Genomic DNA, 24,453 nt, shown 5'->3' with positions numbered 1-24,453 from the left:
ACAAGGTATTGATGGGATCAGGTATCAGGCATCAGAAGACCCAAAGCAAATAACCATTTTGATGTGAACAAGAGAGGTCAGAATGGAGACCAAAGCCCATCTGTAGACAATTGGACATCTCCTCACAGAAGAGTCACAAGGAAGGGACAAGACAGGCAGGGTGCTGTATAGCACTGACAAAACACACAACATTCCTCTAGTTCCTTAGTGTCCCCCCTCCCTTATCATGACCTCAATTCTACCTTACAAATCCAGCTTGACCAGAGCATGTACACTGGTACACACAGAGTACAAGACAGATAACCCTCAGGGCCAATAACGAGATTAGTGGTACCACAAGGGTAGGGGGAAGGTGGGGGGAGAAAGGGGGAACCAGAACCAATGCAATGATTGTTGCACACATATACACATTCCCCCGTAGGGGGATGAACAACAGAAACATGGGTGAAGGGAGACAGTAGAGAGTGCAAAATATGAAAATTAAAATAACTTGTAAATTGTCATGGATTCACAAAGGTGGAAGGGTGGTGGAGGGAGGGGGTAAAAAGAGGAGCTGATACCAAGGGCTCGAGTAGAAAGAAAATGTTTTGGAAATGTTGATGGCAACATATGTACAAATGTGCTTGATACAATTGATGTATGGATTGTTATGAGTGGTAAGAGCCCCCAATAAAGTGATTCATTAAAATTCAAATAAATAAGTAAATAAATGATAATACTTAAGAATGGGGACACTGAATAAAAGTTTTCTGATAAATACTAGAACACTATTCAAATGATGTTTTACCAGATATTATACTAAAATAAATGTGCCCTGGCAGCATCGTGTTATGTGTTGAGTTGCTAACCACAAGATCGGCAGTTCAAACTCACCAGTGAGTCGATGGTAGGAAGATACTACTATCTGCAGAAACCCCATCACACTGAGTCACTCTGAGTCAGAATAGACTCAATGACAGTGAAGACTAAAGAAACAGCAAAAAGACAACTTCTTCTTATTTGAATCCTGACACCTTTCACCCAAATATCTTCTCTGCTCATAGGAAAATATTGATCTCTCTATCTCTCATACCTCTATCACACACACAGACAGACAAACAGGAATACAAAGCATAAAAGTCAGATAGTTGCCGGGACTATAAGGTAAATAATTTCCCTTATAGAGTATTTAACCTTGATTATGTTGACAAATGAATCTCCACAAATTATCATTTTCTAAGATGTATTTAAACTTTAAAAATTATATATAATTTACATACTTATATGAATTATACATTAGAAATTCAGTGTGAGAGATGTTTAGTTCAAAAATTTATACCCAAAGTTGTCATACTTTTAGTTATTATTTTGGATGCCTCATGAATGTATAATCTGGAGGCTGTACTTCTATGCTTGCGAATCATTAAGGGAGCACTCTTCATTCTTTAATAATAAGTCAATTGCACATTACTATAAATAATTCTGTTCTAATTTTCATTAATATAGAATATAGGCCTGTGTGTCAAAGAACTTCATGGTGCCATTAATAATTGAATTGCTTTAAAGATCCTGGAATAGATTCCAAGACACACCCAACTGGAGTAAATAACTAACGGAAATTGTTTAGTCAAAATCTATGGAAAATATTTGTTGGATCACTAGGTACAAATTTTGACAAATTGCATTCTAACATAACATGCCAGCATCGATTTGCTTCAGCTAAAGAATCACTGACTCCGCCACACACGTGGTGAGCATCATGCATATATGGAGAGTTGTCATGAACAGCGGTGCACAAAATGAGCTCTGAGACAGGTTTCAAATGAGTTTTGTTACATGCTTAAAATGTTTACTGTCACATAAATTAATACTACTGGAAAATGTTGAATGTACATAAATATTAAATATATCACAGACTGAAGAAGAATGAACCAATTTGTCTTGGAAGCAGTTCCATTAGAAATGTCGGTAGAAGGGAGGATGATGAGAATTTGTCTCACTTACTTCGGATGTGTTATGAATTGGCACCAATCCCGAGAGAAGAGCACCATGCTTGGGAGAGGGCAAGTGAAAAAGAGAGAAACCCTCAAGACGCCAGATCCTGGCTGCAGGAAACTCAAGCACAGGTGACGAAGGAGGAAGACCTGGTAACAGTCTGTTCTGTCTCACATAAGGTCACCATGTGTCCGAACTGACTCAATGGCATCTAATGACAGCCACTAAAGTAAAACTAAAAATTAATATTTTAAACAATAAGTGCCACCCAACTAATCATCCTGTTATATTCTTTATATAAAAATTTCCAAAGTGTACAAATAAAAGTTTAGGATTAACACCTTCATTTGCCCATTTTTTGTTTTGTTTTGGTTTTCGCTTACCCATTTTTGTGATCTTTCATTTCAAATATATTTAAGTGACAAAACAAGAAAAAGAAATGAATAACCAAATTATGCTTGGGAAGATATTTGAATCATAATCCAAAGAACAAGATAATATATTATTTAATAAAATAATCACCATTATTTTAGCTTGATTGCGTTACAATGATCAAATGCCATCAGAGATCTTCTAATAAAATCTAAAGTGTTCATTCACATAAAATGTTCATTAGGGGTAAAATTCATTTCCGTCGTTATCTCCTATGTCCACTTTACCCCCGTTCCCAAGCATGAATGAATTAGAGGAAGATCGCCCAATTTTCCAATCTTAACGACTTGGGGACGAGAAGCTGGGCTTTGAAGGAAGGAGAGGAGAATGAATTCTAACTGCTTCTGTGAAAGAGGAGCAATTACATGTTGAGGTCTCTGATCAGATGTTTAAACAAAATAGTCACCATTGTGCTTTTACATTTACATTTTAAAAGTACATTGTACTTTTACATCTTAAATGTTTAGGTTCTAATGTGTACACTTTCATTCTTTTACTTAGACTTCTCCTAATGTGCACATTATAAAAATGTTTATCATCTGATTCTTATTATAAATTATATAAAACTCATAATAAGGTTTTAGTCTATGATCAGAAATTTTCAAGGGAAAAGAACAACAGTACATGGACTAGGTAGATAGTCACATGCTAATTTTACTTCTACTTACAAATGGTACTTGACAATGTTGGGGACAATGTTAAGTTACAAGTATTAAGATTTATAGCGAGCATATGATACAACAAACACTATAAATTTGTTTTTCTGTTATATGCCATTCTATTTTATCCATTATTATGTATATCAAAATATATCAATAACGTCACAATCATTGTTAATATTCTTTGGGTTTTTGTATATTTTTCTCTCACTACTGAAATATTACAAATAAATCCTAAAATTATTGTCATTAATATGTCAATAGTCTATATTCAAAGATGAAGATTTCATATAATAAAATGATGCCCTGTTTATGCAAATTTCAACAACTATTAAATGTAATGTACTTATTTATTAGAATTAATTGAAATATAGTTGAAAAATAATAAATATATTTATACTTAATATAAATATTAAACAAATTTCAACAAATATTAAAACAAAAGGTAAGCACTGGACTTGTATTACATATCTTTCACAAATGAGTAGAATGTTTCACTTAAATCCTGTTCTGAACTTTACATAATGCAAAACTTTGTGTGAAAAACTCACTGTCATGGTGTCAATGCTGACTGATCGCAACCCTAGTATAGCCGGGTTGTAGTGACCGACCGTATAGCGTAGGGTGAAACTGGTCCTGTGGGTTTCTGCGACTGTAACTCTATGGGAGTAGAAAGCCCCTTCTTTCTCATGTGGAGTGGCTGGTGCTGACCTAATAAATAATTCTTAAATTCAGAAAAATCTATAATTCCTAGTGCTTTCTCCTACTTGATACCACCTTTCGGGTTTTATCTCATCTTGTATGCTGTTCAACTAGGAGTACAAATTTCTTCGAAATCGTACTCTGTGCATTGGATTGACCAAAACCAAACCAAAGCAAACTCACTGCCATCGAGTCAATGACAACTCATAGTGTTCATGTAGGACAGGGCAGGGCTGCTCTTGTGGGTTTCTGAGACTGTAACCCTGTAGGGGAGTTGAAAGTCTATGCTGTCTCCAACAGCTGGTGGTTTTGAACTCCAGACCTTGAGGATAGCAGCCCAACACGTAACCAGTATGCCAGTAGGGCTTCTTATTGGATTGATAGGAATCTGATAGAATTAGGACACTGGCGTTAAATCTGTGTCCAATTCCGGAGAAATAAACACTTAACCCACCATTAAGTTCCCTTTCTTTCTTGGCTTCACCTTTCACCGGAGGAACCTCGGCGTCTCCAGGAAAAGAAGACAATGACAGAAGCTGAGGGGCAGATTCCAATTGTAAGTGACCCTTTTAGAAAGTGGTTGCTTGGATGGAAGAACACCCACCTGGGCTTAATATTGCCTCATGCTTTTTAAAAACACAGCTCAAGAAGAAAATTAAGTGAGCAAATGAGTTGAAAGTAAATATTTGAATACATCTTCCCTTTTTTGGTGTGTTAAAAAATTGATCTGCTAGTGTTTTCAAGATAATTGAATAGAACTTAAAAGATACAAATTCCAACCCACCTGTAATTTGTACTTAGGAAAATGTGTGCTAAATATGAAGGGCTTCAAAGATTTTACAGGAAAGGAAATGAAAACCATCATGGAATGTTTCCTCAAACTTTTTGAAGCCTTTGGTATATTCAAGATTTCATGATTGCTTGTCTTTAATGACTACTAAGTAATTTACAGTGTGCCCAGAGTTGTGCAATCACCAGTACAATTTTCTGTGTAATCGTTGCCCATAGAAGGAACCCCATGCAGTCCCCTTCCATTTCCTACACACACATACCCCTCACACACACACACACACACACACACATACTTTAACGCAATGCTTTACTGTCTTGTCCTCCACTTGTCTGTGGGTCTGTCCTACTGTGGTGGCTGGCTTTTTGCTACGACATCGAAGGCTATGTCATTGATATTTCAAACACCAGCAGGGTCACCCAAAGTGATCAAATTTCTTCAGAGCTTGTGTTAGTCCGAGTCGACACAAGAGCATCACGCCTACAGGGATAGCAATGTATTTTTTGTAACGGGGCCTGGGGATGGCAATAAGTGTTAGTGACAATATGGAGAAATTGAAACCAGGGTGCAATGCTAAGGAGGAGAGGAGCAGTATAAAATAGTGCTGCCACAGTGGAAAAATAGATGGGCATTTCCACTCTTAGGTATGTGGCCACCCAATTGAAAACAGCTGTTTAATCAAAATTGTTCTTAACATCTCTACCCCAATAATGAATAGAAAAAAATTATGCATCCACTAATGAAGAGAAAAAGAAAATGTACTATTTGCATACAATGGCGTAGTACGATATGGGTATCTCAAGACTCACTAATCTACTGGATGCCAAATTACAGTGACCGACCGTATAGGACATAGTCAAACTGCCCCTGTGAGTTTCCAAGACGGTAAATCTACGGGAGTAGAAGGCCTTGTTTGGAACTGGTGACTGTATGCTCAGCAATCCGGTTTGTAGCCACTACGCCACCAGTGCTATAAAAAAGAATGAACCAGTGATATATGCGACATTAAAACAGTTCAAAGGTAAAGTACGTCCATCCTAGAAAGCAACCTGGTGTATGAGTCCATACATATATAATAACAACCAGCATATGCAAATGTGCAGTGACAGCAGGCAGATTCGTGCTTGCGTAACCTGCCTGGGGCAGAGGAGGGATAGGGGATGATTCCGTATGGCCCAGGCTTTCTATCGGGAGTGATGAAGCAATTCTAGAAGTAGATATTGATTGTGGTTGTATAACATTGTGAACATGCATTTTTTATTGTGGAATATAACACTTAGGGGAAAGTATATGAAACACAGTGGTAGAGCTCAATGTATTTTTAGAAAGTCAACGCTCAGGGCGCCCCCACCTGGGTCAAGAAATGTCCCTGAAAGGGTTGCCCAGGGCCCCTGAAAGCCCCACATGTGTGTGATCCTTATGATTCTGTCTTTTTTTTCTTACCTTCCTATCCCTGGTCCTCTCCTCCTCTATCCCATCCCGACCTTCCTGTACCCTTCAAAGTCAGCTGCCTGTGGTGTGAAAGCCATTTTTCTTGGCTTTTTAATTTTATAATGGTCTCATACAGTATTTTTCTTCGAGATTTATTAACGTTGTTATGCACAAAGGCTTCCAAATCTGTCAGGTCATGTGGTATATTACAGTTTCATCATTGTTTTTTGAGAATGCAAAATATCCCGTTGTATGTGTGCAGCAGAGTACATTGATTTGTTTCTTCACAGATGGGCATTTTAGTGGCTTCCATTTATTTGCTATAATGCGGTTATAAACATGGATGTGCATACATCTGTTCATGTTTTGTTCTTTGTTTTTTGGGGTAGACACCAAGTAGCGTGATTATTGGATCATATTGTGTTTCTAGTTCCATTTGCTTAAGGAAGAGTCACGCTGTTTTCTCACCAGCATCGTAAGGTGGCTCCATTCTCTCCACAGCCTCTCGGGCATTTGGTTTCTGTTTGTTTTTTATTATTTTTTCTTTTATTAATTTTGATATCAGTTCCAGCGTGAGGTGTTTTCTCATCACTATTTCAATTTGCATTTATTTTATAGCTAATGAGCAAGAGAATTTTTTCCACAGCTATGACGTCTTTGAGGATTTGTCTCTTCGTATCTTCTGCCTATTTTTAATTAGAATATTTGTTTTTCTTATTGAGGTATTGAAGTTTTCTGTAGATTGTTGAGATTAGCCCTTTATATGATATGTCACTGTTAAAAAATGTGTCCCCCTCTATGGGTTCTCTTTCTGTTCTTTTGATGAGGTCTTTTGATGTACATGAATGTATTTTAAGGAGGTCTTAGCGCTGTATTTTGTCTTCAATAGTGTGGGTGTTTTTCATTATGTTTGCTAATGTTTTGTGCTTTGTCTTAGAGCCCTTAAATTTGTTCCTATTGCTTCATTGGTTATGTTTATATTTATAGGACTTACATCTAAGTCATTAATCCATCTTGAGTTTATTTTGCATCTAATGTAAATATTGGTCTTATTTCATTTTTTTTTTTTTGCAAATGGAGATCCAAATTTTCTAGCGTCCTTTGTTGAGAACAGTATCCTACCCCATTTAATGTGTTTTCGTCCTGTATCCAAAACACATTAGTGTGTGGTTGTAGTTCTCAGTTCTCCTTTCTGATCCGCTGGTCTTCATACATAGCATCGTTTTGATTTCTGTGGCTATGTAATAGGTTTTGAAATCAGAGAGTAAGGTACCTACTACTTTAGCAATGTTCTGCTTACGATGGGTTTTATTTCATTTCCACATAAAGTTGATCATTTTTCCATTTCCTTGAAGAATACTTCCAGGATTTGGATCAGAATTACATTATATTTATGAACTATTTAGGGTAACATTGACATTTTTTACTCTATTGTCTTCCTATGCATGAGTATGAACTTTTTTTCCATTTATGTCAGTGTGTTTTGGTTTCTTATAAAAGTGTCTTATAGTTTTCTTCATAGAAGTCTTTTGTTTATCTTGTTACATTAATTACTAAATATTTTATCACTTGAATGATTATTATACATGATATTTGGGGGGGTTTTCCTTTCTTTTTAACTTCCTTTTCAGAATTCTAGTGGTTCTTGGACTCTATCTGCATCTTTATCACCTAAGACTTGTTTGTGAAAACTCATCAAAATCTTCACTGCCATTGAGTCAATTCAGGGTCACAGCAACCTCATAAGCTGGAGTGGAACTGCCCGTGGGGTTTCCAAGACTATAAATAATGATGGGAGTAGAAAGCAACTGGTAGTTTTGAACTGTTGACCTCTTGGCTAGAGCCCAACCTATCACCAGGGCTACGAACCTGTTAGGTATGCAAATTCATAGGCATCACCTCTGACTTAATGAATAAGAAACTCTTGTGGTAAACGTCACAGTTTATGTTTTAATGAGTTTCCTTTACATTTCTGTTTCAATATGTGAGAATCACTGGTATCGGTTGGTGATTTAGTTTAAAGCACCCAGGAAGCTTAAGGGATTGTTGTCTCATAATGGTTATGCATTGGTCTGAGAGTCCAAGGTCAGCCATCCAAAACCACCAGCTGTTTGGGCCATCTAGTCCGGTGAAGAGTTAGTCTCAGAAACAGACAGTTCTACCCTGTGCTATGGGGGCACTATGTGTCGGCATTGACTCAATGGCGGGAAGGAGCTTAAATCAGAACCTTTTTTTTTTTTAGGGTGGGACTCAAAAAGTACTTTTAAAACTATTGAAAGTCATTTTAATATACACACAGAGATGAAGACTATTACCTCTAGAAAAGGTGTTCTAGCAAATCGATTCACAGCAGCTCTCTCCACAATAATGAATGATAATGGGAAAAAAAGAAACACCGAGCAATACAAAAGAAATAAAACGTGTTATTTCCAACATAGAAAAATTTACCACCAGGGTTACACTTTAGAATCACTTGCAGAGATTTTAACAAACACAGACACGTGAGGACAACACCCCAAAACCTCTAGAGATGGAATCTGGATGGGGTTGCCTTGAAAACACACTCCAAGTGGTTGTAATGTGAACCAGGGATAAGAATCACCACTCAAGTGTCCATTACGTAATTAGCTATGGGCTTTTAAGATTTCATTTCTTGTGTGCCCAAGGAAAGAGTGAAATAGAAAGTTGTAAACAAGAGATATGAATAGTTCAATACCTTAAGTAAATATATTATAAGTTGTCAGATATGACTTGATCTATTCAATATTCAATCCATAAAACTTCTGAAAGGACTCATCTTATTCCGGTTTGCTTGTGGCTAAAAAAAAATTACTTTAGTCACACTGTCTAACACAAATCAGGTCCTCTTTAAGAAAAGTACCATTTTAGATGAATAAATTAGCCTTAATAAATTAAGATTAATAAATTAACCTTTGGGTTATATGTATCTATCTCAAGAAATGAATTCTTATGAATCTGTCAGGGATGATGATGATGATCAAATCCTTATTCGTATATTGAAGAGTGATATCCACAGAAAACCTGAGTGTGTGTGTAAATATATATCTATTCCCCATACGACTAACACGTGGTCCTGGGTTGACTCTGATATGCGAAAGAAAGAAAACATTCCAGGGGACACATACGTCTGTCTTGTAGGCATTGTGTTAAGAAAGTCTTCAGGCTATAGATCCTATGCCTACCAGGCAATAGAAACAGAAACTTCATTACTAATTATGGTTTTAAAGGCCTATTATAAAACAATGCAATCAAGTACCATCTAATATATGAGTAATTCAGTAAAGTTGACAAATGCGTGCTGAAAAAATATGTTCTATAAAATTAGCCATGTTTACAGCTAGACTTCTGAACATCATCTGAGCTGATGTTATGGAAGCTCTCTTACAACTAGACAAATTGTAGATGACTGATACCAATGAAAATAATTTTGTCTGTAGACATGCAAATTCTATCTGCCTGGAGAAGTTTCTATTGATTTCTCTCCCTGACTGCAAAAGAAGCGGATTTTGCTTTCATTTGCACATTTATTTCAATATTTCTTAATTATCAAGTGTGTCATATTTTTGCTTCTTTCTAAAACTAGTTGTACTAGCTCCCTAGTTCCTCATTAATAGCAAAAATGAATTTAATACATGGGAAATTTTAAGCCCATAAGAAAAAGATTATATTAGCCTTTGCTAAAATGATTTCTTAAGTGATATTAAAATACCAAGAATTTTAATCCTAAAATTAATTATTAGTTTGCTAGAGGACTTTAGAAAAGGATCATTTGAACTAAGAGTTTAATTAAAGTGAAAAACAACCCATTGCATTATAGTCAATTCTGACTCATAATGATCCCATATGACAGAGTAGAACTGCACCCTAAGGTGCAGTAAATCTTTCTGATGCAGACTGCCATATCTTTCTCCCATTGAATGGTTGGTTAATGGGTTTACTTGTCAACATGTAGATTAGCTGTTGATATAGTGGGTTACTTATTGGGTTGCTAACCATAAGGTTAACAGTTCAAAACCATCAACAGCTTGGTGGGAGAAATATGAGGCTTACCACTGCCATGAAGATTTACAGTCTCTGGAACCTACAGGGGTCAATTCTACCTGTTTCTTAGAGTTACTAGGAGTTGGAATTGACTCAATGATAGTGATTGCCAACCACCACAAGGGCTCTGAAGAATCTAATAGTTAACTATTTTACAAATTATGTGGTTATCCAGATACAACATAAAATAAGAAATCAAATGGTTCCCAGGATCATATTTTATCTTAAATATTAACTTAGTAAATATAGTATGGTATCAAGAGTATATATTTTATGCAATATTTACCAGAACTATAATAGACCTTTCACTTTTTTCTAAATAAAATATTAGATGAACCACTAGGTGGCAAGCTAGCATCTGCAATAACAAAATTAAAAAAAATAACTAAAATCTTTAATTCGATAAGTAATTCTAATTGAAATAAAGACATTAGGTTCATTGGATTCTAATTCAAAAATAGTTTCTAAATCTGTTTTTCTTCCAAGGAAATTATCTGTAATTATCCTCAACTAAACCAATCTTCATAATAAACTATTTAAAAACAGTACCAAAAGTTAGAAACATTAGATTAAAACATCTATGTTTTCATTGCTACATGAATTTTTCCTTCAGTTTATTTAAAAATGTGTATTGTGAATTAAATGAAGGTTTACAGAGCAATTAGTTTATATTCAACAATTCATACACATATTGTTTCAACGCATGCTTTGTAATTCCCTCAGCATCCCACCATGTATATCCTTTCTGTGTTTACTGTTTCCAATCCTCTCCCCTTCTTAAACCTCTGAACTGTATGCTTGGGTAAATGGTGCCCTTTAGCCTTAAATGGTTGCTTATTCTAGCAGGGCATGGATTCAGTCCCAGACCTGAAGAATAGCCAAGGGCCATGATTTGGGAGGACCTTCCTGCTGCTAACCAGCCTGATCGCTTTTACGATTTTGAGTTTGTTCCACACTTTCTCCCACTCTAAGCAGAACTTCCAATTCTGACACTTTTCAGAGCAGTTGGTAGCAGTAGTCAGACACATATTAGTAAAACACATATTAGTAATCCGACTAATTTGAATTTTAAGATGACATTTTATACCTGATGTAATGCAGTCCTCAACATGAAAGGGACTCCAGACATCATGCAGGCTAAGTGTCTCTTTTATGCAGAAACTTATTTTAAAATATTGATTCCCACATGGAAGGAGCACACCAGCCTTTGTGATCAGGAGGTGTCAATGGGATCAGGTATCAGGCATCTAAAATCCAGAATGAAACCATATCCAAGGTGAATGGTAGGGAGGCATGGAGTGGAGACCCAGTGCCCATTTGTAGACAATTGGACATTCCCTCCCTGAGGGGTAATAGAAAAGAGATGAGCCAGTCAAGGTACAGTATAGCACCAATGAAACACAAAACTTTTCCCTAGCTCTTTGGTGCTTCCTTCACCCCACTATCATGACCTCAATTCTTATTTACAAATTGGAGTCAACCAGGACATGCATAGTGCTACAGATAGGAGTCCACAACACAGGAAATCCCTCAGGGCTAAGAAGGAGAGTAGAGATAGCAGGAGGATTAGGAGAGAGTGGGGGGGGGGGGGGGAATCCATCACAAGGATCAACTAGAACCCTCTCCCAGGGGAATAAATAACAGAAAGTGGGTGTGGGGTGATGGAGGATGATGTAAGAAATGGAAAAAAATAATCTATAACTTATCAAGGGTTCTTGAGAGTGGGCAGGCGGACTGGGGAGGGAGTAGGAAGAAATAGTGAGCTGATATCAGGGGCTCAAGAGCAAAGAGAATGCTTTGAAAACGACGATGGCGGCATATGTGCAAATGTGCTTGACACATTGGAGGAATGTATGGACTGTGATAAGATGTAAGAGCCCCTAATAAGTATTAAAATATATATATATAGATAGATGATTGTTACTTAAGCTATGTTAAACACTTAGTGAAAGAAAAAGCACTGCCGCACAAGGCAAACTACCAATACTCTTTTACTTACTGTTTTTAATAGAGAAGTTTTGTAAATCTAATAGAGAAAAATATAATGAACTTCAATTTGCATATTAAGAATTTTCATAATTAATTGTCAGCCAATTTTTAAGTAATCTACTTCTTTAAATGAAAAGGAAGTATCAAATGTTTGGGGGCAACACCAAACCATCTAACATACATGCAATTGGAACCCCAGAAAGAGAGGACAATTGAGGTGATGAAAATATCCTACATTTTTATTTTGCTGGTGATTACAAGGCAGTATCCACTCTCAAAATTTCAACAAAATATACAGTGAATTTTATTCTATATAAACTTTATGTCAAAATAATAAGTATGCTAAGAAAATTATACCAAATGATAACATATATGTTTAATACTGGAAATAAAATGGGAGCCATTGTGTGTGTTGCTAGTAGGATTCTAGCTCATAGATACCCAAGTTTATTGCAAAGAAACATATTCAAATCTATCTCTGCAAGCAGTGGATCACTATAGACATGTTTTCATTTAAATGTCTTCCAAAGAAAAGGGAAATACCCCATCAAAACAGAACGTCTGGGGGCGTCTGCTCGGCCAGTGAAGTCCAAGGCTCAGAAGACATGACAACTGGATTTGGGAATGCCAAAGAGGTCAGCTTTTTAGAAGGTCACTTGACAACCACAGGGGCTTAGTGGGAAGCATTTTTAAGGAAACTGATGATTGGTTTTCCTTCTCTAGAGAATTCAACCTAACACACAGGTCTTTCCCTTTTATGCTGAACCTCTGCTTTATGAAATATGACGTTTTTCTCCAAAGACTTGGCTTTCTTGATAACATGTCCCAAGTATGCAAAACAAAGTCTTACTGACCTTGCTCCTAAGGAGCATTCCTCCTGGATTTCTTCCAAGACAAATGTGTTGTTTCTTTTGGTAGTTTACGGTTCTTTCAATGTTCTTCCCTAACACCGTAATTCAAATGGATCAATTTTTCTTTGACCTTCCTTATACATTGTCCAGCTTTCACTTGCACATGAGTGATTTAAAATATCATGGCTTGGGTCAGGTGTACCTTAGACCTCACAGTGACAATTTTCCCTTTTAAATTTGTTCAGCATATACCTACAATGTAACGCCTCATTTGATTTTTGTTTGTTTGTTTGCAGCCTCTACAAGCTTTGATTATGTATCCAAGAAAAATAAAATCCTTGACAACTTTAATACTTTCTTCATGTATCATAATATTGTTTATTTGTCCAATTGTGAAGATTTTTGTTTTCTTGGTGCTGAGATTCAATCCATACTGCAGGTTCTGGTTTTCGCTGTTCTAAGTAATTGTTTCAAGTCTTCTTCACTTTCAGTAAGTAAGGTGATGTCATCTGAATATTATAGGCTGTTAATAAGCCTTTCTTTAATCATAATTTCTGTCTTCTTCATAGTCCATCTTCATGGATTATTCTCTCAGTACATACATGGAATAAGTGTGGTAAAAAGATATAACTCTGTACTGGCGGGGCGGGGCGGCGCGGGGCCTGGCCGGGGCGAGAGCGCCTGCGCACTGGCCGGCCTTTTCCCAGGTTCAAGTGCTTGCGAATCCGATTGCGGGTCTCTCCTTGCTGGGAGCGGCGCAGCGTGAGAGGAGGACTTGCAGTGGCCACCCCAGCGTCCTGGCAGGACAGGCATTTCGAAAGTTTCTTCCCCTCTTTGACCGAGTATTGGTGGAAAGGAGTACCGCTGAAACTGTAACCAAAGGAGGCATTATGCTTCCAGAAAAATCGCAAGGAAAAGTCCTGCAAGCAACAGTCGTAGCTGTTGGGTCCGGCTCGAAAGGAAAGAGTGGAGAGATTGAACCAGTGAGTGTGAAAGTTGGAGATAAAGTTCTTCTGCCTGAATATGGAGGCACCAAAGTAGTTCTAGATGATAAGGATTATTTCTTATTTCGAGATGGTGACATTCTTGGGAAGTATGTGGATTAGAGGAAGCCACTGTTGAAATGGCATCATGTGAAGCTGCCCATTCCACTCAAGTTCTGAAATCTGTCATCATGTAAATAATCTCCATGTCTCTCTTTTATAATAAACTCATGATATGCGGTGTCGCTAAAATTTTGTTTCTTTGTTTTAAAACATTTCCAAATAAAAATATGCAGACCAAAAAAAAAAAAAAAAGAAAGAAAGAAAGATATAACTCTGATGGACACCATTTGTAACTTTAAACCATGAAGTATCCCCTGGTTCTGTTCAAATGACTGTCTCTTAAGGTTTCTGAGGAGCTACACTACAATTTCCATACTGCTCAAAGTTATCTATAGATTATTATGATCCATACCATTGAATGTCTTTGTGTGGTCCTTAAAAGATAAGGAAATATCTTTCTGGTATTCGTTGCTGTCAGACACATGAAACCTAAACGCACAACCAGAGTGTTGCTTCTGTCTCCTTTATAGAATTTCTGAGATGGTAAATCTTCATGAAATCAGACGGCCTCATCTATTGTCTACTGAGTAACTCCTGGGTTTTCACTGCCAACCTTGCAGTTAGCAGTTCAATGCTTACCTGACAGCGCCACCAGAGTCCTTATACAGAGCACACATGAAGGGGGAGAAAAATTTTATGGGGAAAATTTTTTTAAATGTCATACTTCTATGAAGGTTTGAAGCCTTCTCGATTTTCACGACTTAAAAACTTCTTTGGTGCAGCTTTTCTGCTATTTTTCTTGCCCTACAGTTTCCGATTTCCCTAGATTTTCTTCATAAGCCCCTGTGATTGTCCTGGACTCTTCCAGGACATCAAAGTTATTTGGAACCTGAAAAACAGTCCCCATAACCCTGAAATGCTCTCACTGCCTTAAATTTAACTATTCCAGAAGATCCTTTCGTAAGGCACTATACTGATTGGGGCTTGTTTTTTTTTTTTAAGGCACTCAAATGAAATTTAGTGTGTGTGTTACTGAGCGTTGTCTGCAGTCATCAACTGATGGTAGGGAATAGGTGAAAATAGGTTTTGTGATGCATAAACCCATAAACATGTGAGCCAATTGTTTCATAGCAATATTTTCACACACACACACACACTACACAGAGCACTTAAATACAAGAACTTGAAAACAATAGACCAATGAAGCCAAAATAAGCAAGGATGCACAGAAGTTGATGGACCACAGCACCAGGAGTTAATCTGGGCTATGGCCCATATTTCTCCTTTGGGGGAGCACAGTCATATCCCTTTATGTAGGTAGTGCCTATTGTATGCACAACTCACCTGCTGGGTCTGTATCATAGCATCTCTTCTATTGTGCTCATGTCTTTACAATTGAGCTCAACGCAGATTTCTCATCCATGCTAGCTATGGCTGTGCTATTCAATACAGTTTAAAATGTCTCCACTACATTTACATGCACACACACACAAACTAGTTTCTTTTTGCATGTCCTTTATCATTGTATTATCAATAAATTTTTTTAGTATTTTATTTAGTATTTTCCTCTCTTGAAAAGTATCTTCCTATCAGCCTCATTTTGAAATAGATATTAGCTCTGATATATTAACATAATTCTATCATAAACAACATTAACTTTTTCAGTACCCATCTGTTGCTTTTTTTCTCATCTTGGTAGCATGAGGTTGGATAATGGATCTAGAGTTGTCGGAATACTATCAAAAATGATTTCTGGATTTTTGATTTTAGCAACTAATAAGGTAATTTTGATACCTGTTTTGAAGGAAATAAACACAACCAAAATCACCTCAGGCTACCAGGAGAAGACTGGAAAGGACCTAAATTCAGTTTCACGTTTAAGTATTTTTATTTGCCTATGGAATATCTTAGTGGTGGCATCTGGCAGTCAGAAAAGAAGTGTGATAGACCTAAAAATGGCCATTCATAGAATAAAGAATCTTCAGGGACTGGAGACTCAAAGGATTTAACAACAACAACAACAAAAAGCTTTCAAAAGTACTCAGTTTCTTTTGAGAAGTCATATAAAATAATAATATCCGCCTTAGAATGAACCATAAATCAGTCACCGGTGCCTGTAAAATGTCTTACTTCAGAGTCCTAAGGTGGCAGTCACCCCACGCCTGTGGCATTCCGTACTCATGTCACACCGAGCCTCACAGAGGATCAGCCTTCATTCAAGCACAGCCCAAGTCCTTCATCACCATGAGCCTTTCACTTTGTATTTTGATTCACAGCACCTATTTCTTTTCATGTGTATTAGGATCATTTTATGTATGACTGTCTCTTCCTACAAAAGCATCAGTTCTTTGTTGACAAGTAACATAGTTGTTCATATTAACTTCCGCAGTAATTTATACATGGGAAATAAACCTGTGTTTAGTTGTATTTTAAAGGTTTTCTATTACTCATGACTTTCTTCTCAAGGGATTTCTCATTATTCTGCTTCTCTTTCTTTTTAGGCACAAATCTGAAAGAGGCCGACAAGACGTTTCCAAGTGTGCTTTGCCAGGTGTCAGCACATTCGTGGAGTCACCATGGAGACAAGTTCTGCTACTCAACTTTGTGAGTCAAGAATCTTACTTTGGACAGTTAATCCAGGGATGGACAGGTTCTAGCATACTTATAACAAACATTAGTTAACCAAAATTATGTATAGTGTATATATAATGATATATGTGTATATCATTGGGCATACAGATATATAATTATAATTGAAATATGCATTGATATGTTAAATAATTCACATAAAATAATAATTTGGTTATTATAAAGTATTAATAAGCACATTAAAATATTCCCTTTTTTACATTATATACATATTTGATATTCATACAAAGGGAAAGCAGTGGTTGAGAAGATAGACTGTAGATGCAAAGAGGCTGCATAATGAAGTGGAAAGAGCATGCTGCTGTTACTGTTGGCTGCCCTGTGGTTGACACTGACTCATAACAACCCTTACGTACACTGGAATGAAACACAGTCATCGCTATGTTTCTTTCTGTTATGACCACTGTATCGATCCATCTCATTGGTGGGCTTCCTCTTTCTTTGCTCACCCTTCACTTTATCAGTCATGATGTTCTTCTCCAATGATTGGTTCCTCCTGATATCATACGATCAGGATATATGTGATAAAGTCGTACTGTCCTCACTTTGAAAGAGCATTCTAACTGTCATTCTGCTGAGAGAGATTTGTTTGTGTCTCTGGCAGCCCATGGTCTGGTCAATGTTTTCAATACCATAGTTCAAGTGCATCCATTTTTCGTTGGTCTTCATTGTCCAGGCTTCACATGATGTGAGATGATTAATGGCCTCAAGTCTTTAAAGTGACATCTTTGAAAATTGTGATTATGTTATAGCTCTTTTTAATATATTTAACCGAATGAATGATTTTGTATGTGAATTAGATGTAACTGAAATTGTTAAAACCAGGTGATGCATTTTCTTTTTAACAAGACGCTTGCAGCAGATATACTCAAATACTACACATCATTTGATTCCTTGATTGCTAGGTGCATTACTGTTTATTGGAATCCAAACAACCGCTACACTCTTTTCTCACTGTGTTGCTTATTGATCCAGTTGTGAAGAGTTGTTATTTCTTATGTTGAGGGGTAAGCCATACCAAAGATTGTAATCTTCAACCTTCATCATTAGGTCCTTCATGTCATCGTCACATTTAGCAAGCAAGTTGGGTCATCTTCTACATGCTGAGGGCTACTCATGAGTCTTCTCCAATCTTGATTCCAGTTTATCTTCATACAGTCCAGCTTACCAGACTATTTGCTAAGCATACAGAGTAAGTAAATATGGTTAAAGGATACAGCTCTGATGCCCATCTTTTCTGATTTTAAACCACATATGACCCTTTCCCTCTATTTGGAAATAAAAAAATTTTAATCTCTGCATAGGTTTCTCATGAGAACAATTAAGTGTTATGGAATACTCATTTTTGTCATGTTATCAATAATTTGTGATGATTCACAGAGTTGAATGCCTTTGCATAATCAACAAAACACAGTATTGTCTAGTATTGTCTACTGTCAGGCAAGCTTCTTCTGACATCAGCAATGATATTCTTCATTCCATGCCCTCTTCTGAATGTTGTTTGAATTTCTTGTAATTCCTTGTTGATATGGTGCTTCAAAAATTTAAAAATTATATATTTATTTGCCTATGGAATATCTTCGTGGTAGCATCTTGCAGTCAGAGAGAAGACATGTGATGGAAATAAAAAATTCAAAGCTATCTGTAGAATAAAGAATCACCAGGGACTGGAGAGTCCACAAAATACAGAATCTAAAGAAAGCAAAACATTTTGTGCATGATATTAATCATCCTATTTGATAACTTCTATATTCTGTTCTATTGCCTACCTTTGGAATGGGCATAAATCTGGATCTCTTCCAATCATGGACCCAGTAGCTGTCTTCCAAAAATCTTGGCACTGACAAGTGAGCACTTCCAGGATTGCATCAATTTGTTGGATAACATAATTTGTCTGAAATCAAGCTGATCAAACTACCAACTTGAGCTAAGCTCCTTGTAAGTTTATCTCTGAATGATAATTATGAATTCCAAACACTAGCAAATATCATCATCATTATTATTATAAGATTTTAATATGCCAATATATGAAAAATTCATACAAATAACTGTACTACATATCAAATGCTATATAAATATTTAACTTCAGTTTTTCATGTTTGTTTATTTCACATCAATTTAACATATTAAATGTCCATTTCTCCTAATACTCCATTTATTGTACACAACAAAATATGAATTGCATACTCTCTTCCCATTATTGATTTGCTGAAGTACTATTTTATTTATCATCATTTTCTAGTCTCATTGGAATAATAGATCCCCCAAATCTAAAGTAACAAAAAGTAAAACATTACTTCTTTCATTCAAAATTAAACAATATTGACTGTCCCTGGCTATGAACATCTGATTTATGGAAAACTCCTTGTCTTTTAATATTATATAAATTTGCCCTCACTTTGAAACAACTGAATTATTTTTTGAGAAGAACTTGTTTGTCACTAAACATCCAAGTCCATTTCAACTTTCTTCCACCTCCATTTTTAAGCCAGTCAAGCCACTATTCACGTATGCAGAATAAGAAATGTGGAGAAATTGTCTTCCAAAAATATTGGGTTTTTAAAGAAACATTAAATATGTGTGTGTGTAAAAATATATGTGTGTGTGTGTATTTATGTATATTACATAGCTCATCTCAAGACATGAAATAAACAGTATCCTGCTGAATCCCCCACCTTTTCCACCCCTGACCCCAGTCCTCCCTCCCGCTGGTCCCCCTACTGAACCACAAATTCTCCATCATAGGCCTGACTTCACCATTGGATGTATAGCTTTAGAGTCCTGGTAAAGCCTTCAAATAATTTTTGCCCTAAAATAAGGCGACATAAGAACCATATGCACTTTCCTACAAATTCTGATAAACACAGGAAAGAATCAAATGACTAGCTGACTTTAACTTGAATTCCAGGAAGGAGTAAGCCAAGCATATTAGAATCACTACAAGCTTATATTGGTTTGGAAAACTCTGCAGGGGTAAGTGAATACTCAAGACCTCTTCTTTTTGGAGAGGTTGAATCTGGAAATGCGTTGCTATAAAAAATAGTATAACATAAGTCCCTCTAGTTCTGAGTCGTGCTGACCTTCCTTGGAGGAGGGAAGAGCCTGGGGCTTATGTAGTGATTCATCTCAGTAAAGCGTATAGTCAACATTTGCTCTTTCAGTCCAAGCTCCTAAATGTCTTCACTGATACAGCATGCTAAAAGTATGCAATTTCTAGAAGTATTTACAAGTCTTGGTCTGTCTGTGTATATTTCCCAAGGTACCTGGGTAAACAAATTTCTGATTTATTTCTGCATCAACATGTATTACAAAATTATCCTCCCTGACATAGCCAGTATTAATTTATTTTTTATTTTGCATCACTACATTTGTAAGGTATTATTAATCCATCCTAAAAATGTTTAAAAAGACATTGTAAATATTAAACATGGCTTTTGAGATTTTGTCTCCCCGCTCTCTTTCTCTCTCTATGCATGGGCACAAACACACTTAGACTATCTCTAACTGCTTATAGTATAAAACATCCTTTTCATTTAAAACTAAAATATTCTAATTATTTTTAATGAAAGGGATTAGAATTTTAGGCATTTGCTGTCAAAATCCACATTACAGGTTTTCTATGTTTTCCATGGATTTTTTTTTAAGTATAGAAAGAAGTTAGACTGTTCATTGGGATGATCTTTAGAATTTAAGTGAATGGGTTTGAAGTACAGTTTTTACAGAAAGGAGGCTCTAAGTATAACACAGACTTTAAAACATCAGTGTCACTAGATCTCTGGATGGCATAAACAATGCACTTCACACCTACCTGAAAGGAAGCTGGTTCAAGTTCACCTGCACGGCCATGCAAGGAAGGCCTGACATCCCCCTCCATAAAATTACCGTGCAGATGAGCCCGTGGAGCTGTACCCCGGGAGGTCACCTGAACCAGAGTCGACCTGACAGCAATGACGGTGGAACAAATGTTACTAAAGGAAGTAGGAGACATTCCCTTTTAAAGACCCCCTTCCTCCTACTCAAGTAGCGCGCATGGTACACTGAGCTGCCTGTCACAATTGTAATGAGTCAGGCACACCAACTTTTGCACAGGAAAAAGGAGAAGTTGTCTGTCCCCGTAAATAACTTAGGGACTTGGAAACTAGATAGGGTCAATATTAGTTGGAATTGATTTTATAACAGTGTATTTAACTTCTTGGTATCCCCCTACTCATTCGTTTTAATTTATTTCCCTCATGTAACTCAGAACCAAAAAGTTGGATTATTCCCTTTTCCTCCAATGAACAATCACTTTGGTGAAAGGCTGCAGGTCCCTTTGGGGAAGTCCAGAAGAAAGAGTAACAGCAGAGACCTTTGGTGATGTAGCAGAGTCCTCCTTCAAAAGGACCTGGCCTTCCCCTCATTCAAGGGGTGTGGGTCTGTAAACTGGATCAAGTCTGGGAATTGATTGAGGGGTCATAACTCTCTATTCTGGTGATTTAGATTGAACTTCTGTTCACCTGATCTAGCATTCTTCTGCTTGTGTAAATCATGTAAACATTTAGTTGGTTTCCCATGTATTTTACACCTAGGGACACGTGGCTAAGTAGCCAATGCCATAAGTCCATAGGAGACAGCTTGCTTTGATTACTATGAAAACCGTGTTGTCCATTACAATAACCATGCCCACCCCTCTGCTGATTCAGTGCTGATACCTGACCTCAACCACCATGGGGCCCAATCAGCCCCATTGTAGGCAAATGTCTTAATTAAGTTAGGGCAGATCCTACTGTTTATCCCAGTGTACATAAATAGCAATCCCAGGAGTCTTCGGAGATGCTGTGGCTCCCTTCACAAACTTGTTGCTTATAGTTTGGGTGAAAGGTCTATCCGTGGGGCACTCCTTTTGCGGGTCTATAGGATTATTCTGACATCCAATGTCCCCAAGCTTTTGGATACCTTCTTCTATAGTGTACCAAGGTGGGTTAGCTACATCAAATTGATCTAACCTAGGCCATCTGGCCGCCCATGATTCAGTGAGCCAACCAAATAAACTATTAGATCCTCTCGTAACCTCTCTTGCTGAGACATTGAAAGAAGAATCTGCATTTAGGGAACCCATATCAAGAAACTCAGACTGGTCTAGTCTTACATTCCTCGAACCAGTGTCCTACACCCGCAGTATTCATTCCCATGCATATTCCCCAGGCTTCTGTTTGTGTATATCACAAACTCAAGCCAGTGTTCATGAATTCAGTGTACATTTTCCCGAGTCATCTGAACCTCACCTATAGGAACTTTCTGAGACTTAATTCTAGTTTCAGGTCTAGAGGAAATAATGAGTGTGTGGGGGGGGGGTAGTTCCTGGGGGCTCTCAACAATACTTTTTAAGGCATATCCCCCAGGCAATGTTCCAGATGCAGCCACATATGGCTTTTCAGCGTGCAGAGCTTGGTTAGTCTGCTCAAGTGTGAGTTGTTTTCTGATAGAATCCCCTTAGGTATGAAGGGTAGAGGTACGGACTGGGGAGGCTCAGTAGAATTTAGTGGTTCAATATCCCTTTCCTCCTTTGGATCATCTGCCCATATGATCCCATTCCATGTTTCAGGGTCATGGTTCTTTCTGATGAATGCCCTAACTTTAACATCTGCTCTAGACCGACAATTCAGCTGATGCTATAATTCAGCTACTCCTGTGATGTGACTCTGGCTTTGGTTTTTGGCAATATCAGCTCTACTACTAGAGGACAGAAGGTTCGCCTTTGTAGCACATGCAGAAGCTTTTAGGTCTTTTATTTGGCACTTGAGACAGCCTTCTGAGGTTCTGAGATCCTCCTTTTCCATGGTCACATTTTCTATTATAAGGAGGGCCAGCCAACCAACTTCCCTACATTTCTCATCTCAACAAAACTTCTGGAAAATATCAAATACACAATAACCCATAGCCTCTGCTTTTATCAGTACTGCAACCATCGGTGATGATATTGTGGATGTTAACTTTTTACCTTCACATCATGGGTAAACACCACCCTCTCTAATAGTAGTGGCAGATTTAGCCATGCTTTTAGGGGTAGAGTCAACATTCTCAGTACTGTCAGGCCTACTCAGGCTGGAGAGTTAATTCAGGAAACCTATATTTATGCTCTTGTTTCTCTAGAACTACTCCTGGTACCAATTGATCAATTGTGTTAGGCAGAGTTCTCTAGATAAACCAAACCAGAACACTTATGATTGTATATTTGTATTTGGTTTATATTTATATTACATCAAGGAATTTAACAGCTGATTAGTCCACACAGCAGTACAGAGAGCTCAGTTCAACTCACTTTAGTGGGTCAGTTAATATGCTGAAAGTCCTTCAGCTCACACAGGCTGCTTGTCCAGAGTCAAGGAGGCAGACAGCAGAATCTGTCTTAGAATTAGTGCTAGAGCATAGTGAAGCAGGCCCCCCTTTGGAACCTCAAGCTCTAGTGATACATGAAAATGTGACAAGATCCAGGGGTTGGCTCAACCCACAGGTAGTGCAGCACAGAGTTGAAGCAAAGGACTAGCTCAAGCAGCAGCACACTGGTCCTATCCCCAGGGAGAAAGAGAGAAGGAGGCTTGCCTCAGAAAACATTTATTTCATTCACCTTCCAAACAATCTGTGGCCTGATTCAACTCTGCTCACATTTTCCTATGGAAGCCTAGTTGGCACAAGTAACCTCAATAATTCAAATTTTATTAAAACCACTGCCATTGAGTCAATTCCAACTAATAGAAAACATTATAAAATCTACACAAACAGGAAAGAACTTGCCGCTTTATAAACAGAAATTATTTTGTGTGTTTATCTAAAATTTACAGAGTTGCAATAGAGCACCCATATAATCTGAAACAGATAACCCAAAAGTTATCCTGTATGGTCTAGATAATGGATAATTTTCCACTGAAGTACAAATTTCTATTGACCTCCTGAAATTTAAATACTAGCTATTGTGTAGTACATTATTTAATATGGCCCTTTACGTCATAGTTTCAGTAACTCCACCAAATGATCCTTTTTGGTGGGTTTGAGTAAGAGAAGGTAGAGGAAGACACTAGTAGGATTCCATTATGAGTGATTGTTAACAAGATAAATATGATTGCCATTCTACTTGGTATTAAAGGAGATCTTTCAGAAATAGGAAGCTGGGGAGGGGCGTAGGGGGAAGGACAGTTCAATGTCAATAAGCAAGAAGAGTCAGGTGCAGAATGCACCCTTTGGACCCTGAGATTCCTGTTTATTGAACCTCCTTCAGAGGACAGCTTTGACATCAGAGTGGAAGCAGCAGAAACAAAAACTAAGGCAGAAGGCAGAGCTGTGGATTTCCCAAACCTCCTAGCAAGCTGAGTGCGTTCATGCATGAGTGGGGTGCCCCCAAACAATTAATTAGGGGAGCTAGGTTTGCTGTTTCTAGAGATAGAGCTGAGAGCCTTTGGTCTGAGGCTTATGGTGGAGTGGTGTGCCCTTTAATAATTTATTGGAAGTCCTAAAAGAGCTTTGTGACATTGATTACACAAGCAGGACAACATGGCTGAGAGACCAAAGATCATGAAGGGACCTGCTGGCAGGCACTGCTGAGAAGGGGTTCTACTGTCTGAATAATTATATTTTGTGCATTTCTAGCCTGTTCATTTCTTCAATAACTCTATAATCATGAGTATTGTCTATGAGTTTTGTGTGCCACCACGAAGAAGTATAGGGCCTAGGTGAACACTAGAAAATGCTGTGGGAGGGGAAATTGGTGTCCGAATTGGTAAAAAGGTTGGAGGGTGGAGCATGCCTGACCTCGGCCTCATAGAAATCTGCCGTGACAATGCTGGTGTCAAGTTTGATTTTCCTTCCTCTTTGTGAAGTTAAGGGAGATCACG

General features: G+C 37.5%; 1 pseudogene; it reads left to right on the top strand.

Annotated features, from left to right (window-relative positions):
- The window catches only part of LOC142456096 (10 kDa heat shock protein, mitochondrial pseudogene), a 39,426-nt pseudogene extending 25,258 nt beyond the window's left edge, over positions 1-14,168 (top strand).
- Positions 14,169-24,453: the final 10,285 nt, after the last annotated feature.

This window comes from Tenrec ecaudatus, chromosome 9 (genome assembly GCF_050624435.1).
Source record: "Tenrec ecaudatus isolate mTenEca1 chromosome 9, mTenEca1.hap1, whole genome shotgun sequence".
NCBI lineage: Eukaryota > Metazoa > Chordata > Mammalia > Afrosoricida > Tenrecidae > Tenrec > Tenrec ecaudatus.
This window is presented reverse-complemented; position numbering and strand designations above follow the sequence as displayed.